The 19,085-nt window shown below is 42.7% G+C and overlaps 1 long non-coding RNA gene across 1 annotated transcript in view; it reads right to left on the bottom strand.

The window, feature by feature from the left end:
• Window positions 1–17,772, bottom strand: part of LOC109299337 — a 38,418-nt gene extending 20,646 nt beyond the window's left edge. Inside the window, exon 1 of the long non-coding RNA XR_002097817.1 lies at window positions 17,595–17,772. This is a non-coding gene — a long non-coding RNA (uncharacterized LOC109299337). The remainder of the gene's footprint in view (window positions 1–17,594) is intronic.
• Between the last annotated feature and the right edge of the window lie 1,313 nt (window positions 17,773–19,085).

The raw sequence follows: 19,085 nt of genomic DNA, 5'->3' as shown, positions 1-19,085 counted from the left end.
GACAGCGAGGCAATGCTGGATTCATTGAGTCTGCTCTAACACATTCTAATTAGAACATGAATCAGTACATCTATAGGCATCCATAGATCCCAGCATATTGTATATCAGGGCTGTCCAATGTCTAAGTGGACAAGGGCCACAGCCCATGTGGGCCACACCACCAGAGGCTACACACCACAAGGGCCATAACAGTGAAAGCTGCATGGGCCAGCCCTCCCTGGCTACACCCTGCATGCAGACAATTCCCTGCCACAACTGTACCACATGCACAGGTGGCTTCCCCCTGGCTCCTCCCCACTGCTGCACCACACATGTGGGTTCCCTGCTAGCTCCTTAGCTGCAGTTTCCTCTGGTGTACCGTGCAGTGGGCTCCCCCAGCACTGTAGGCTGCACCATGCTATTCTGGCCCCTAGGGCAGGTGCAGGAAGTGGAAACTGAAGGGGAAGCATGGAGACCCTGGCTGCTGGGATAACAGCTGGGTGAGAGCCTCAGGATCACAGATTAGTCCTTTGTGGGGGCCACAAGGCCTGTGGACCACCAGTAGGATGGCCTTGCTCTAAATCATACCTGCGCATTTGCATGACATTTTTGACTATTGGTAAAAGGCAGGGTAGAGATGCAGTTTATAGATTAACTGAAACCAGAGATGCATAAGCTTTCTGAAGCAAGAATACTACATCAGATGCTATGAGAGGACATGCACAGAGCAGGCAATCAAACAGTGATTTTTAACTGTTTTTACCCCTTTTGAGCCAGTGAAGCAAAGAATTAATCAAGTAGGTTCTCTGCTCTGGTTAGATCATCTGCTGAATTGCTTAATAAAATTCCAGTCAGTGACACTTGCACAACCTCACACCAAAATTTGTGGGGAGGTGAGCACGCTAGCAGGGAGGGAGAGATTGCAGAGGGATCTGGATAGGTTACAGGAGTGGACTAACAGGAACAGGATGCGTTTTAATACGGACAAGTGCAGGGTGCTGTACTTGGGCAGTAGGAACCAGCAGCACACTTACACAATGGGGAACTCCCTACTCGAGAGCACGGAGGCAGAAAGAGATCTTGGGGTCATTATAGACTCCAAGATGAACATGGGCCAACAATGCGAGGTCATGGTTGGCAGGGCTAACCGGACCTTGTCATGCATCCACAGGTGCATCTCGAGTAGAGCCAAGGAGGTGATCCTCCCCCTCTACGCGACGCTGGTCAGGCCACAGCTGGAGTATTGTGTCCAGTTCTGTGCGCCACATTTCAAGAGGGATGTGGACAACATGGAGAGGGTCCAGAGGAGGGCCACCCGCATGATCCGGGGACAACAGGGCAGACCCTACAGTGAGAGACTGCAGGACCTGAACCTATTCAGCCTCCACAAGAGAAGGCTGAGGGGGGACCTGGTGACCGTCTATAGACTCACTAGGGGGGACCAGAAGGGTTTGGGGGAGACGCTGTTTCCCCTAGCGCCCGCTGGCATAACAAGGAGTAATGGGCACAAGTTGATGGAGAGGAGGTATAGATTGGACATCCGCAAAAACTACTTCACAGTTAGGGCGGCTAGGAGCTGGAACCAACTTCCAAGGGAAGTGGTGCTGGCCCCTACCCTGGGGGTCTTTAAGAAGAGGCTGGATGCCTACCTGGCTGGACTCATTTGAGTCCCGTTTCTCTTTTTGGGGTTTTTTGTTGTTCTCCCGCCCTGGCGGGGGGTCGGGCTAGAAGATCTACTAGGTCCCTTCCGACCCTTAATCTATGAATCTATGAATAGATTACAGAGATCGAACAGAGGGTAGAATTTTTACTTTGATATCTTTTGTTACTACTATATAAAAAGGAATATCCTGTACACCCGGTAGATGATACCTTGAAAGAGAAGGAAATAGCTTATAGCTTTGCAATAAGGTGCTATATTTTAAGATATTCCCAGTAGTCATATTTACAAAAAACCCCAAACCTTCCTTTCTGCATATTTCTAAATATATAGACCATTTTAATAAATATTGTAAACTGATGTGGCTGCCAACTTATCTGATGTGGCTGCCATTCTTATCTCCCAGCCCTGGCTCTGCGATTGCGGCGCAGGGACTGGGAGCTCCTTGCTGCCAGGCCAGGGGAACATTGTCCTGCCCAGGCTCCAGTGGCAGAGCCCACCCCAGCAACAGGCAGCTCCTGGAGGCAGGGACCAACCTCCCGCCCCCTGCTGTCTGTCTGGCACATTTGCTCCTGGTCAGCCATCTACATGTGCCGTATTGCACAGTAATTACTCCCGAGTAAATTTGCTACTTATATTTACAGGTAGCAAATTGTCTCAGGATTAGAGCAAATTACTGTACAGAAAGCATCTTTATGTCTAGACAATGACGTTTTCTGCACAGTAATTTGCTCTAATCTTGAGTAAAGATCTCATGTAGATGCACCCTCTGTGTATACAGGTTCTCTCTGTTTCCAATCCTATTTCCCCCTCTCTCTGAAAAGAAGAGGCTCAAATCCCTGTATTGGATTGATAAGATGTATCTGTCCCTGTATTCGTATGTAACTTCTTTGTGCATTTTTGTGCATGGTTTTAACACTTCAGTATAGCATGATCAGAAAGAGGAAACCTGAATTCTTAATGCAGGGTTTCCCAGAGCCCTAAACAATTCAGTTGGCTTTGTCTGTTTCATTACTGCAAGGAGAACAAAACAATTATCTTTGAAGTGTTTTGCGCACTTTGAGTTGCCATTTTAATGAAAAGTGCCATAAATACATTGCAGGAATAAATGAGGTATTTTGTGATGCTGCTAATTTAGGGCCAGACTGTGCCTGTTCCTAATGCATCCATGACAAGTCATTAGACAAACTAAAACTTATTCCCCAGTGGCCTCGCATCAAATTTTCTGAAGAATACAAGAAAGCCATTTATGCACATGCTACACTTTTCTGGATATGTAAAGATTGAACACAGACAAATTACTCCTCCCAACATGCTGGTCAGTGAAGATATGCTAGGACAGGATAGGTTCATAACCTACCCCTACATGCTCTTTTTGCCCACCTACACAAGGATTTCCATTATATGTCTATTTTTTCTACCATACCCATCACTATAATACTGACATGCTGATAATGTGCTTGCGTAACAATTATCCAGGTGCTTCAGAGGAAACAGTCACCTTCCCATCTGAGTCCTTCACCTCTAGCTTTTCCATTTATTAGAACCCCAGTCAAGAAAAGGCTAGCCAATTATTTTCTTGTATACTTCCATAATTTTGACCACCTTGAAATCTGATTTTGTGATTTTTGTTGAAAAGTAGGACATGGATCCCTTGCAGGCTTTTACAAACAAGAGAGTTCCCATGTGCCAATGACACTGATGAATTACTAGAACACTGCAGAAGTACTTGGAAATGGCAACACTGTTGGCTCCACTGGAGTTAACTTGTGCTCCTGAGAGGGACCAGAGGGGCTTTAGCTGCTTTCTCTTACATGATATCAATTAAGCATTTAATAAGTTACAATGGAAGGCAACTTTCCAATGGAATTTTTAACACAGTGGAAACAAATTACCTTTGAGATGCTTATCATTTGGAATCTGGACTATAATGAAAACAAAGCAAAACCCAACATGTATTTATTCAGAGCACTGACCACCACTAGAAACACATTGCTAGGCATCCCTGTTTTGAATCAAATGAGTCTGTGTGGCTTTTTCTTTGACAGCAACATGAAACCTCATATGAAAAGCATTGTGAGACAGAACTGAAGTAAAATGCAAGCAGAAGACATCACATCAAGCAGCTGTTGTTTGAACTGGGTACCTCTGTTCTGTGATTATTTCAAAGAAATAAACACACAGCAGATACTAACTCCGAAAATAGTACCAGATTTATGCATAACATTTTCACAACAGTTTTTTTTTTTTTTTTACAGTTCTGGCATGGCACAGGTACTGTATTTGCATCATCAAGTTGATGTGAAAGTCTAGATAGGGTGTGATCGATGGTGCAGTTGTGTCTACCAAAAGAGAAATAGTTGAACATGTTGAACAGTCAGTAGAGCAAATATATATTATTTGCTATTTGCTTGTTATGTAACTATAGTGAATAAATATAAATACCAATATAATGCTCTGTGTACTGCCTAGCTAAAGGTATTTCATACAGTTACATCATTTAAGGTTATGGGCCAGATCATCAGTGCATTGACCCTGTTATATTGAAGTCAGTACATCAGTTTGCACTTGGCTGAGGATCTGGCCTATATTGTCTTCCATATGACCAAGGGGGAAGAACTGATGTTGCACAGATGACCTTGGTGCCAGCATTTCCTGACTTCTGACCACTTCATTTTGTAATAAAGACCTAAACTTGTGACTACCTTTTGTACAGTTGCTATGAGGGAAGAATGGTAGCCCTCTCTCATGTAGCCACTTCCTTGAGTGTGTCATACAAAAGCCAGTTAAAAACATAATCCCAGAATTTTGAGGTGTGTCAGGTCTGTTCCTTCCCCACGTACATGAGGCACATGGTAGACAAATGATGGACATAATCACCCCAAGGAACAGTGCATGTTTAACAGGCCACCTGCACAGAGGGTAGCTATTAGGGCTGTGCAAAGCTTCGGTCCATGATTCAATTCAGCAAACATTTGGCCCAACTCGGTGACCAAATCTCCAAATATGAATCAAATCAGGAGACCCTTTAATCTCTCTGAATCAAATCAGAACCCTCCGAATTTATTCATAGAGAAAGATTTGGCAATTCGGACATAGACACAGCTTAAATGTTTTTTCTACATACCTCAAGGTACCATGTGGTTTGTGAATGCTGTGATGGTGGGGCAGATGGAGTGTCCCACAGGAGCATGGGGCGGCTCCCTACGCCCCCTGGCTCAGTGACTGGTGCTTCCTGGGTCTCAGCGGGGTACCCAGGGTCCCCCCAAGGCCAACCGCCAAGCCGGCAGGGCAAAGTGGGGGGGTCCCTGCACGCTGCCTGGCAGACCCAGAGGTGGACCAGAAGTACTTCCAGTCCACTTCCAGGTTCCCCATCAAGCACACGACCCTCCCCCCCCAGGCCTGTGGGATGCTCCATCTGCCTCACCATAGAAGCATTCACGAACTGCACCTGGTACCTCAAGGTATGTAAACAAAACATTTAAAGCTGTGTCAATGGCCAAATCACTGATTCTCTGTATCAGCATTGAGTCTTCAGATTTGGCCAAATTGAATCAGGGACAGTGATCTCAATCAACGAATTGAATCACTGTCCCCTATTCAGGCTGAATCCAAATCCGAATCAAATACGGCCTGTTTCGCTCACCCCAAGGAGCTAGTGTTTTTCTGCAAGCCCCTGCATAAATAGAGGCATCAACCCTTGCTCACCTCATTTTGAGTGATGTAACTTATTTTTCTCTGTCTGGCATGTATTTTCTCATCAAGGCATAGACCAGCTGCTCAGCAATGATAGTAACATTTTTATCCAAACAGAAGTAAGGGAGTCAATTGATTTTATAGCTCATTATAATCTACGTGATTCCTTCGAAACTCTTCATTCCATGGGTATTAACAACCCTCTCTGTCCTTTATATTGGCCTTGATATTGTACTAATTGATCTATATTTTCTACTGCAATTCTTCTGTAAGTTAGCTGCTCCTGGTAATATAGCTCCTATTTCACAGCCTTGTAGACTGTTTTTAACTCTAGCTAAAAACATTGGCTCAGATATGGTAAAGTTAAGTCAGGTGAACATTAACTCAGGCACAGAAACCTCTTTTATTTGTTTCCTAGTTTGTTGTGGTTTTTTATACATGGTATATGATATAGGAAATTAATGCAGATTCCAATAAAGATATATTTGTTTTTGCTTTGATCGTAAACTGAATAATACAGGCCTAGACCCCTAGCATATTAATAAAGCTTCTACTTTCTTTCTAACTGGAGAAAAATATGTGTTGTGCTTATATGTGATGATGGAGCATGCCATCTCCTCCCCTTCTCACAATCCTAGATCTGCCTATGGGCATAGATATGGGGTGGGGAGCAAAACATAATTCTTCTAGGCCACCATTTGCTCAGAAGCCCCTAACACAACTACAAGAGTCATTCCACAGGACACATCACACCCTGTAAGAGCCCACCAAAGGGCACACATACCTCCATGGCAGGATGCTCCTGCACTCTCCTAGAAAGTCCCTCAAGAGGGCAAGAGCTCCTCAGGATTTTGCCCCATCTCTATAAGGCCCTATCTCTACCCTATCTCTGACATTCCCTAAGCCATGATGGCTATGACACTCCAACCATACTATTTATACCCTGGCAATTCATCCTCCAAAACTTTTACTATATTTTAAAAATATTACGGTATTCCCATCCAACCCCCACAAGATTAGCCTCTGAATTCACTAAGGCATTTATTATAGTCATGTACTGAGTCACTTATTGCTCACCTGATTTTCAATCAGCATGTGGGTTTTGGCATGTTTTTTGCAATAGAACCTTGGGAACAGCAACTTTAGCAATCTAGTGGCAAGAGCCATCTAAATATTGGGAACTTCGTCATTTACCCAGTACCTAACTTGCTCCCCTGTTTCTTTAGTTTTATTCTATGAACTGAAAGCAGACTTGAATGCTTAGTTTACAACTTTCAAATTAAAAAAGAAAAACTAAACTGCAATTTCCCCCAAACTATAGCAGTTCAAACATTCCCCTGATATTTTAATGTTACAAACTATTTTGGAATCTCCACAAAAGATACAAAAATCTCATGATGATGCACAGTGGTTTCTCTCTCTCTCTCTCTCTCTCTATATATATGTGTGTGTGTGTGTGTGTGTATAGATAGATATCAATATCTACATCTACATCTATCTATATCTATATAGATATAGATTATATAGATATAGATATGGATATATAGCTATATATATCCATGAACTTTCCTTTGAATCTTACCCAACTTCAGTTTTATTCTCTTCAGCCTTCGATCCTCTATAAGAAGAAGAAGAAAGTCAGCTGGGGTAGGAGGATATAAGCTTCCTTTCATGCTTATTCTATTTGTTGGCTCCAATAACTAGGACAGCACATAGATATTTGAGGAATTACTTGTAGAATAATCAAAGAAATGGCTGTAGGGTCGGAACCCTGCAGGCTTCTTTGAGCTTTACTAGTAATGTATGCTTCTAAGTCTTAAAGGAGGTGGGTTTGTCTGTTAACTTGGTTTAAAGTCTTCCCTCTCCCCCCCTCCCCAACACCAATTCATTCATATCCTTTTTAGCTTTTTCACCCTACAGAGTAAGCTCATCGATTACAAGAGTTAACACAAAGCAACCTAATGATGGGTCAGTCTTAATGAGAAATGCGGCTGCTCTTGAAGTGGTGTTGCTCAGGCCTGCACCGCATGGAGCCCTGGCATGTACTGCTTAGCCTCCTTTTAGAGAGCAGAGCCATGGAAAATCAACAGTGAACAGCCTGGTGCCTCTGAATAGAATGGACCATGTGCATGGCTATTTAGTGCTGTAAAAGAGAGAGCATTTGCACAAATGGGAGTGAACATAAGGAGTCCTTCAGAGAAGAATGGGGCCTTGGCAAATTTATAGACTCCCCTGAAAGAAAGTGATTACAGATCATTATCCAATTGAGGCAGATTGATGGGTTAGGGTCAAAGTAATATTGCAGAGCTCGCTAAAGGGACAATGCCTGCTTGTCAGTTTTGTCCAAGAAAAGAAAAAGAAGGGAAACTACCACACAGAGAGGAAAAAAGACTTAAACTTTTCCAGCCTCTACCAGAAAGATTGCTCCTTATCTTTAGCTCTCATGTTTCAAAACATGAATTCAAAAGTAAAATTATAGAAACAGTAATTCACACTGGGCAAACATTTTAAAGCAACTCCATATTGTACAAATAATTCATGCAAGCAGCCATGGCCATTATTATAAAAAATTCAGATGAGTTATATTATTGGTAATTAATTTATGTATTAAATTTATCTTTCACAAAAAAACCTCAGAAAATCAAAGCCCTCTTGTAAATAATATAAGCTTCTTTGTCTTTCTTTTTGGTGAAAGAAGAATGGTTTTGCTAACAGAGATGGCTGAACAGATTTGAAATTCTGCAACATCTGGTCAAGCAAAGCTCAGCAACACTGACATTGAATAATACAAGAATAAATGTGCTTCCATTGTTTCTTCTGTATTGATTTTTGGAATGTTTAAAAGTGCTTTGTATTCATGTACTTTTCAAGCAGTGATAGAAACCATAACAGCATGGCCTGAAAAGTAGCCCACAGTATTACTGTGCATTTGCTTTCCATGCTACAATATCATTTTGGAATTTAAAGAGTTTGAGGCAATAAAGAAGATGTTTTATTTAGTCTTGAGACAGAAATTGTTTTTAAATGTAATTTATTAATTGCCTTTTGTGTATCATCCATCACCTTATTATAGCAGCATTGTATGTACTTGAGAGAGAGCATACAATCAAGAGCAGCATTGTATGCCTTGTGGGTAGGAGATTAGCATGATCTCTTTACTATAGAGAAAGTATTGAAAGGTGGAGGGATAAGTAGCTGGATCCAAAACCCATTAAAATCAATAATGCAAATGAATCTAATAGACTTTGTATATGATCTAAGTGTCTAGCCTAAAGACACATTGGAAGTCTGTGGAAGATGGTCCATTGGCCTGATGCCATAGTGAAAAAACTTTTCTGCACTGCCTTGATCACCAACATTAAGGTCTCAGTCCTGCAAATAATTATGCATATTCTTCACACTATTTTTGTGTGTATTTCTATTAAATACACTTTGTTATTTAATAGATGGAATCTTTTCAAATAGCAGTATTAGCAAAGGAGATATAAATGTCCTAGCTTCACAGAACCGTACTCATCTCCAATTTCAGAAGGCATTTAGAGTATGAGTAGAGAATCCAGAATACTCTTTGCCAGATACCTGTTCTGCTCAGCACATAAATTCTACTACTTTTCATTTTGTAACCTCCAGGCAACAGAATTATGATATGCACTATGCAGCATAGTTCAGAGACAACTATAAAAAATATATCTGATAAACTCTGCTGGAAGGAGAGAAATGGACTTTTGGGGACCTATACTCTCTTCAGCCACCACAGTCTTAAAATTCTTTTTTTAATTATATATATTTTTTCCAATTCTCAGTACCTTTTAGAATCTTAATAGACAGACTGTCAGTCTAACCTATCATTTTAATGCAACTCAGTTTTGGGTATTGCTGATAAAGTCTCTTTCCTCTTTTTACTGCTGTAGGGTTGTCACATTGGTCCCCCTGTGCTTCATGGAAAGGACCAAAACTACATGAATCCCTTGGAAATGATTTGAGTGAACTATGCTTAAAGGCTGGAATCTGATACTCATTCCACACAGTGCATCTATCAACCTCACAGGAGCTGACGAAATGAAGGGCATATATCTTGGCAAAGGGAGGGGAGTCGCCGACAGTCTATTTACATGTTTCTCTTTGCAGAATAGGGGTCTTAATTTATACATATCTTAATTTCACTCTACCCACCTGGCACTCTGCATCTTTCCATCAGTGAATATGGCATGGACTCTTTATATGCCTCAGCCTTTTCTGGATCTTGTAGCAAATACAATTGTCTACCTTGACTGAGAGAGGACGCAGAGTTTGCACAAATGCACTACAATGGGATTCTTACTTTTTGCCTGTTCCTTGCCTTGACCTAATTCCATTCTTTTGTATTATTCTGAAATGACTAGAATTAGACCTTACTCTTATGGCCCCTCTACACACACAGGTGAAGGTGCAATTGGATCTAATGCATGATCCATACAATCACTCCTCCTGCTATGCCACAGGTGAATGACAGGAGGCGCGACTGTGGGATCATGCATTAGATCCAAATTCACCTTACTGGCAGTGTATGGGCAGCCCAATCCTGAGCTCCCCTTGCATCAGCAAGAAGCCAGTTTCCACTTTGCTGAGAGGGCTGTCAGCCATGGGGACCACATGCCATAGGGATCACTGAGGACTCTCAGTCCTGTTGTGCTTATAGGCCTGGGGGCTTCATGTACCCTTGAGCCTTGGGAATCATGGCAGGTATGATCCCCAGGGCTCAGGGGTTTCAGACACCCTGAGCTTTGGGGATTACACCAGCCACAATCCCCCAGGCTTGGGAGTTTCACGCACCCCTGAACCTTGGGGATCATGACAGCCATGATCCCCTGGACCTGGGGGTTTCACTCTCAGCATGGTGCACCCCTGGGACCCCTATCAGCTGACAGTCCTCCTAGCTGAAAAGGAGACCCTGCTACATATACAAATTAAACCTCAAAAGCAACCAGCTATAAGTTAGTACACACTTTTGAGATCTAACTTCATAGATTGTTAGAGCTTTTTATTGTGTGATAAGTACTTTGCACATGTAGCTGGTCTTAAGGTAATTGTACAATTAACCAGTTAATTGCACAATACCTGTAATGTGTAGAAGGGGCCTTAGTTTCTCTTTTGCTGGACTAGTCTTTGCACATTCACCACTTGCCAATCCTGCAGAAGATGTGCATGTGTGCAACACTCCATATGCTTTCAAAGTTGATCTGCATTTTACTACCAGTAAGGATAAGCTTGAATACATAGTGCACTGTCACAACATATTTTCTATATGAATCAGAAAGTAAAACTGGTGTACTGAAAAAAAAATTGCACATATTTTTACTAAGCAAATTCATAAACCATGTCTTTATGAACAAAGCACTTTGGGCGGGTAATAGGAAAACAGATGTATGATTATGTTCCAGAATTTGCTCCAGCATCATCGTATTATGCCTGGTCATTCAACAGAGAGCAGTCCCTCTAAACGGGGCAGAGCTGATGGGCCAAATGCTGCATCGACTAATAATCCATATTATCCTAGTGAAGTCAATATGATTGTTTAGAATGGAAATCATCAGGTAATTTAGGTCCAGTGAATACCCATGACAGCCCTTCTTTCCTTCGCTTCAGAAAAAAGTAGGGTATGTAGCAAATTAGGTATTTAAAATTCTAAAAGAATACAAACTTAATAGAAAAAGCCCCCAGCTGGGAACATGGGAAGATGAGAATACTAATATTTGGGACTTGCCTGGTGCTTCCTTCAGTGATTGCTGAATGATTTTAGGAGTTGCTCAGAGGGTTCAAAGGCAATCCGGTATGTAAATAGACATATTTTAGGATTTATGTATTCAAGTGAGCAAAATACAAGAGAGATACAGAACATGTTTACACAAGACGCTAACTGAGCAGTAGCCTAATAACACTGCACAGTAGCGCATTGCATCATGGACAGTACTAATATGCCACTGCGCAGTAGCATTATTAAAAAGGCATTCACTAGCGCTACTGCACAGTAACCCTGGTTACTGAGTATTTATTTAGTACTTGATTATACAAGTACTAAATTAAATGTGCAGTAACCACTGCATATTAATGAACATGTAGACACACCCACAGAGTACCACAAGCCTTCTTAATTCAAGGGACAAATGCCAAATCTTTACTTAGCCTGTATTCTGGCATAGTGAATTTCAGTCATGCCTTTGCTTGAGTAAAAACTTCGGGGAAATCTTGGTGTCATGGACTTCAAAGAAGCCAGGATTTCACCCTGAGGAAGCTCTAGGTTAGAGGGCAGGGGGTTACTTCCATTTTAAGGGCTGTGGCAAAATACTGACAACTTTTCTTGTAGCTGAATTCTGTCCTCACATACTTTCAGGTATACCATGCCGAGCATAGCAGTGAAAAACCTCTTTTAGGTACATACTGGACTATAGAATTGTCTGGAAGTCCTAAGGCCCTGGAGGATTTTAGCTTCCTGTAGTTTTTTATCAAAAGGAGAGAAACTTCTTTCTTTTTGCTATTTAATTCAATATTTTTTAAGCAACATTTCTTAAAAAGATGGAAGAACTTTTGACTACCTAGATCACTGAGGGCCAATCTTTGTGGTAGGTATGTCATGGATCATGCTGCTTTCATGGGAGCTCTGCCTCAGGACTCCCCAAGAAGAGGCCATATTCAGTCTTCCTCTCTTGATGGATCCTCTGAAGCCAGTCCTGGTCTGGATATTCAAAGGGAAAGCATCTGGCTTTGAGATCTTGCTTTGTCTCTGTCCCTGGTTTCCCAAGCATTCTTGTATCCCTACCTCAGAGAGCACCTTTTTTGGAGTCAACTGCCAAACTGGTGTCTTCTTCTTCAGAGGTGCAGGGGAAAGAGGGGTGGAGGTCAGAGGGCTGATGTCTCAAACAACACAGTATACTGCTTTGCTCTAAACAGTTTTTACCATGCCAATGCAGTTCCCTTGGTTCTTCTTCAGACTCTACTCTGTCCTTCTTTGGATTAATCCCTTCTCTGTTCTGCTCACTCAGAGCCTCCCTCTCTCTCCTCCAGCACGGCCTGCCACATTCACAACAAAACTGTTGCAGTTCTATAGTATTAACCCAGGCACTAATACTCACCCAGTCAAATTAGCAATCAGGTCATGGGAAACCAATCAGGGAGCAGTCTTTGTGGCCTGCTGCCATGCCCAGACTGCCATTTCTGCTTGGGTTGAACAGGACGTGTAGATGTCCTACTTGTGAAACTATTTATTATTTCTGTCAACACGTAATCACACTGAGCCCCCTAAAACGGTTCCCACCAGAATGGCAAGCTAGAACTCAGCCCACTTAGCCTCCTTCAACACAGCATGCCACAAGGTGAGTCCCATGCCCTCCATTAGTGCCACTTTGATCCCCTTCCCCAGCCTTCCCTAGCCTAATCTGTTGCTCTGCTTTTTGCTTCCTCCTGGGTTTTTCACATGCCACACACACAAGCTACCCATGCCATTTGTGGCACCTATGCTGCAGGTTGCCCATTCCCTGCTCCCCACCACAGATTAATTCCTCTTATTAAAGCACATATTTGCTTGTTACACCTTATCTTCATAATCAGAAGTGTTTTCTGCCTCGGCACAACATCTATTGTTCACAGAGCTGGCAGAGTAATACAAACAAATTCAGATATGATTTCATTAATGAAAATATGCCAACATTCATAGATTCATAGATTAAGGGTCGGAAGGGACCTAGTAGATCTTCTAGCCCGACCCCCCGCCAGGGCGGGAGAACAACAAAAAACCCCAAAAAGAGAAACGGGACTCAAACGAGTCCAGCCAGGTAGGCATCCAGCCTCTTCTTAAAGACCCCCAGGGTAGGGGCCAGCACCACTTCCCTTGGAAGTTGGTTCCAGCTCCTAGCCGCCCTAACTGTGAAGTAGTTTTTGCGGATGTCCAATCTATACCTCCTCTCCATCAGCTTGTGCCCATTACTCCTTGTTATGCCAGCGGGCGCTAGGGGAAACAGCGTCTCCCCCAAACCCTTCTGGTCCCCCCTAGTGAGTCTATAGACAGTCACCAGGTCCCCCCTTAGCCTTCTCTTGTGGAGGCTGAATAGGTTCAGGTCCCGCAGTCTCTCACTGTAGGGTCTGCCCTGTTGTCCCCGGATCATGCAGGTGGCCCTCCTCTGGACCATTGGTTGTGAATATTATTTATAATATTTTTTTTCAGTTCTGTCTGTAAACACCTTGAGTGTCTGCATGCTATTTTCTGCCATATATCTATTTAATAAGTTTTTATAGGAGGGAACCTATGTCCCTGCCTATGCCTCTGGACAGGGGTGGGCAAAATGTGGTCTGTGGGCCGGATGTGGCCCTCCAGGCCATTCTATCCGGCCTGCAGGGCCCCTAAAAATATAGAAAATTATTATTTATCTGCCCCTGGCTGCCTGTCATGTGGTCCTTGATTGCTTGCCAAAACTCAGCAAGCGGTTTTCCACCTGAAATAATTGCCCGCTCCTGCTCTAGGCCAACATGGCTACAACCAATATCTCTGAAACATGGAAGATACCATAGTTAGCCATTTTGAAATGAAAACTTCCCAATGTAAGAAGAAAATAGCAAAATTAAGCATCCTGTCTACCATAGGTCACCTTGAGATAAACAACCAGCTCCAGCCTTTGTTTGAGCCCAGTTTGCATACTCACAGAGCAGCTTTTTTACAAATGAACTTTACTACACAGGAGAACCATACCATCTTCTAGTTCTCCTGTACAACAAGAACAACTTAACAAAAAAGATGCAAAATTCAGTAATCTTCATGCCATTGGACACCCGAGGTAAATAACAGGGTGTGCTTTGTTACTTCTAGGGGCGTGGGCAGCAGGAAAGCAGTTTGCAGCTGGCTATTCTCCCAATCAGGCCCAATTGGGAACAAGGCCCAGCTGTTCACTTAAAGAGCAAGGCCCTGAGCAGCAAAGCCATCAGTCTGCTGCTAGCAGCTGGGATTACACCACCTGGCTGGAGCTGCTGCTCACAACATCTTGTAGGTAAGGGCAGGAGCAATGGGGATGGCTGAAGGCTCCTGGTCCTGGGGCATGACCTAAAATGACACCTTGCTGGGACTGGTTGGTGTGGTGGGACTGCCAGTGGTGGGGCAGTATCGAGGAAATGCCGTACCTGGGGTCTGCACAATGAAGGGTGAGTATGGGACACCAGAAAGCCTCAACCCCTTCTGCCTTGGTGGGTGACTCTATGGAGGGGAAAGGCTAGGGGAGCACACCCCAAAGAACAAAGCAAGAGCCTAGGCTCACTGTAAGCTCTGAGGCAGGGTCCTGGCCAAGTAAAGGTGCCTGAGACAGTACCCAAATGCACTGTGTGTTTTGAGGCTGCATTAAGGAGCTGAGTGTGTGGCTCCAGTTGGGCGGGACCCTGAGCCTGTGAGCAGCTATGCATGAAGCTCCTGGGGAGAGGTGATAAGGGAACTGTAGCCCAGTGTGAGGCAGGGGAGGGCTTGGAGCCCTAAGTTGGGTGGGGGCTTGGAGCCCTGAGCAATGGACAGGAGAAGAGCATAGTGTGAGGCACTGGAGGAATATGGATGCCATCTGTGAGGCATGGGACATGGTATAGGGAAGGTCAGAGCCATGTGTATAAAAGCCCCTGGCATCAGGGCAAGTAAATGGATAGCCTCCCACCTTATTGACATCTTTTAATTGTATCAGCTAAGGTGTGGCAGGTGAAGTAGGCAGGCAGTTTACCCAGAGACAAGTGGGTGGGCCAACGATTGGACTGGCCCTGGGATGCCCACTTGTTACACCTGCTCCAGACTTTGTTTGAGCCTAATTTACATAATCACAGTGCAGCTTTTTTACAAATGAACTTTCCTACCCAGGAGAACCACACTATCTTTTAGTTTTCCTGTACAATATGAAGTTTCATTTCTACCTGGGAGAAATTTTACAAACTTTGAATTTTTCATGGCTGATGAAGAGCGTTTGGGCCCCAAATCTGGTAAACAAACAAACAAACAAACAAATATATATATATATATTTTTTTTTTGCAACTATCTAGTTGGTCTAATAAAAGATATTGCCTCTACCCCAAGAGTTTTGTCTGCTTATAGGAGGGAGCAGCACTTGAATAGATGTGATTCTTTATATGCCCATTGTTCGCTCTGGGGGTGGACATAGCAGAATGGGTTATGCCTGCTGATTCTGTGGCTCATTCTGTGTAAATCTGCACCTGCCTTCAACATATGATACAGCTCAATAGGCTTCCCTTTTATCTGCAGCACCTTCTCCCATTGTCAACATGGCCTTTACTCAGGAATTTCAAGAGAGGTTAATATAGCAGCTAACTATTTTGGTTCTGTATAAGCTTGGGACCTATGTCTTCTGGCCAAAGTCCTAAATATATAATTCAACCCTGCTTTTTCCTATGTCCAGCTAGGCTATTTTGGTCATATCAGGTGACCTCTTATGATAACAAATGGTACAGTAGATAAAAGAATATTAGATTTTGCCAGAGAAGACAGTCTCAGAGATCCACAGAGAGAAAAAGGGAAATGGAGGGGGGGAGGGAGTGAGAGACTCATTTACATTCTCTTCTCTGCACATTTACTGATGTACCCCTGTGATAATGGAATTGTAAGTGGCAATAGGTTAGACAATTTTTCACCTCCAGACCACTGGTTCAATTGACACCCAGGCCACAATTTTCAGGGGATTATAGGAATGCCTTAGTTTAGTGACTGGGGAAATTCAGCAAAGAGACAAAACTATATCTGTTATCCCTAAACTGATCTCTGAAGGAAGATAGATGGAACAGCAGAAACATGTGCTTTTCATACCTGTGTTATGGGTAGAAATAGGAGTTCCCTCTTCACGGCTCTTCACTGACAGACCAGTCCAAAAGCCATATTAGTTCCTGCGTACAATGTTTCATGTGCAAAGGAAAGGGGCAGATTGGGGAAAGGGCAGGGGGAGTTGAAGAGTTGCAGTAATGCCCCCTTTCACTATGTAGTGCATGCACAAGAACTCTCTGCAGCCAAGGGCTCCGGTCTTTGCTTCTGCTCTCCGCCACTGATCACACTACCATGGCAGTGATCATTCTGCCCCAACCCCTTTTCAAAACCTTAGCTCTGCTCCTGGAATTGCCTAACAGCCCTAAACTAGATGATCAGACCCACAACCTATAAAGCCTACTCAAAACTGACACATAACAAGAAGTCGAGCAGAGCAGTTGCAAATTCAAGTGAAACCAACACCGGCCCAATATCTGGCTGTGCAGACAAGAGTATGACCCAACAGGCCTATGGGAAACCTCACACCAGCAGATAATCTATAAGGTCATGAATCCCAGGCATAGCAGAAAAATCCATTCCAAACAAAGCACCAATTCATGCTCTGTGATTTAGAGGTCAATAGATCTTAATCACATGGTTTCCCTGTACTTATCTCCCAGTATACTCATCTAATCATGAATACCACATGGCAACATGTGACAAAACTCAGTCACAAATCATAAACTGATACAGTGGGAAAATGAAAAATGTTGTGATTCTTTTTTAAAATCAAGAGTAGTTGTTTAATTTAGCCACTATTTTGATTGAATGTTCATCAATCTTGAGAAATGTTAAAGGACTCCACATATTTTTATGAAATATTGCTGAAATCATTCATTTTCTTTGAAGCAGTACTTTATGATGAAACTGCACTCTTCATCTGAAAATGTTCAACCAGCTCAATCTCTTAATATGTTTTCTATGCATTTCTATGCATTTTTTCTCAGGTACAGGACAATCAAATCTTGTATTTCAAGGCATAAACTGATCAGCAGAAAAGTAAAAAAAAAAACCTCTTCATTTTGCAGCATTATACATTTGGCTGGATTCATTATGCTATTTGTTTTTCTCATTTCTGAAGCATCTGCTATTCACTATTGCCAGAAATAGGATAATGGCCAGAATAAACCAATAGCCTGAACTAGTGAATCCAATGTTCCAGGCTTCATACAAAACAAGTAAAGGTCAGTGTTTACATGAACACAGAGCCACGTGTCACTGCTAAACCAAACCTGTGGCCTGATCCTTCTCCTACTGAGGTCAATGGAAATTTCTCCCCAAATTTCCATGGGAGCAGGACCAGGGCAAGATGCAGGATACCAGAATACCATGAAATGCTAAGAATGGGATGGGAGCCAGACCAGAAGTTTTCCAATAAATAAGAGCATTATGCATTCTTAGCATTTTTCTCAATTGCCTTTTTCAGACCTAAATTAAACCATTTGACTTACCAGTAAGTTTAGGTCAACAGGTTACTCGTAAGTTCTGTCCTCAGAGCTTCTGGACAAGCCCACTGTGATTATCCCTTAGGCTTCTCCTGAAGGGCTGCACTGAAAAATGAGAGTAACAAGGTATGCTCCTCTGCCTTCAGGCTACTAAAGCAGCACACAACACTGTAGCAATATAATGTTATGTTTAGGAAATCTCTATGGTGGGTCATGAATAAGATTGTTTCTTTTTCTCCCCTGCCTTCCTTCTGGTGTGCGGGGAATGCCTGGCACCAAGAGACAAAACAAGGAGATTGAGAGGAGGGGGAATGGCAGCATGACTCAGTTTTAGGTGGAAGGATTTTCTTATTAGTTTTCTCTCTCCTGAGATATCTGGAAGGAGAATGAATTAAATCCCCAAATAACTGTCCTAAGGACCTTATTTTCTGACAAGCATATCTGGAGGCAAAAAAGAATAAGCAAGGGCATGAACCAAGTTTTGATATGATCGCAAAGGATGTGTGATCCTTTGTGGAAAAAAAAGTAAAAACCAAGAAACCTGGAAGCTGTAAGGCTTGTTTGTCAAAACTTTACAAGCCCCAAGCCATGGATGATGCCGTCAGATCTACCTGTTCGATCTCTGAAATAGGAACAGACCACTTTTCCAAATCTCAGGTACAGCAAAATCCTAGAAACAAAGAAGAGACTCAGATCCACCTCTCCTGGCTTGGGAGCACTCTCTACAGTTGTGGAAGTGTGCAAGACTCTCATAGCTCTTAATATACACAATCAGGAAGCATCTAATATTAAGTTACCAGCGGCAGCCTTCCTGTTACATATTGTTGGACTGTGTTTGTGACATGTGACATTTTCTAAATCATGTTAGGGATAATTCATCATGTAAGCATCTTTTGGTTTATACTTTAATATCAGGATCTTTTAGCACAAACACAAATATGTTTCAGATTATGACGTTAGGAATATGATCAGCATACTTTCCAGGGGAAATATTACTAGAGAATCAGCTGTATTCTACAGCCTAGCACAAGGTACGAGGAATTAACAAATCCAGCCTGGAGGTCTGAATATAGAGTTAGCTACTGCCTGAACATTTTGCTTTTCAACAGTTTATGTTCAAGAAGTGCCTTTCTGCCAGCCCTTCATGATCCACAGGTCTGATTGTGTATATTTGTGTATATTTTTCTATGGAAAAGCAATGCCCAGTAGCATTCATCATGCCCAATAGGCCCCATAAAATATTTGTATAAGATAATATTTTTTCATGCCCTCTGAAAAAGGATGTTATAGAATTATGGTAGTGGTCCTATAGTTGGGGGGGAAGATCAATTTGAAGCCTGCTACCTATGCCCCTCCAAAACAGACCACTCTGCCTTGAATTTTGCATGCTACCATCTGAAGGTACAGATTTTCTTTGAGATCTGTTAAAAGTCAAAGTGATTTTTTTAAAGCTAAGGTAATTTGAAAATGTTTTTGTAGCGTCCTTACTTGCAGTGA

The sequence above is a fragment of the Gavialis gangeticus genome, unplaced genomic scaffold, assembly GCF_001723915.1.
Source record: "Gavialis gangeticus isolate Ggan-Ray unplaced genomic scaffold, GavGan_comp1, whole genome shotgun sequence".
NCBI classification, from domain to species: domain Eukaryota; kingdom Metazoa; phylum Chordata; order Crocodylia; family Gavialidae; genus Gavialis; species Gavialis gangeticus.
This window is presented reverse-complemented; position numbering and strand designations above follow the sequence as displayed.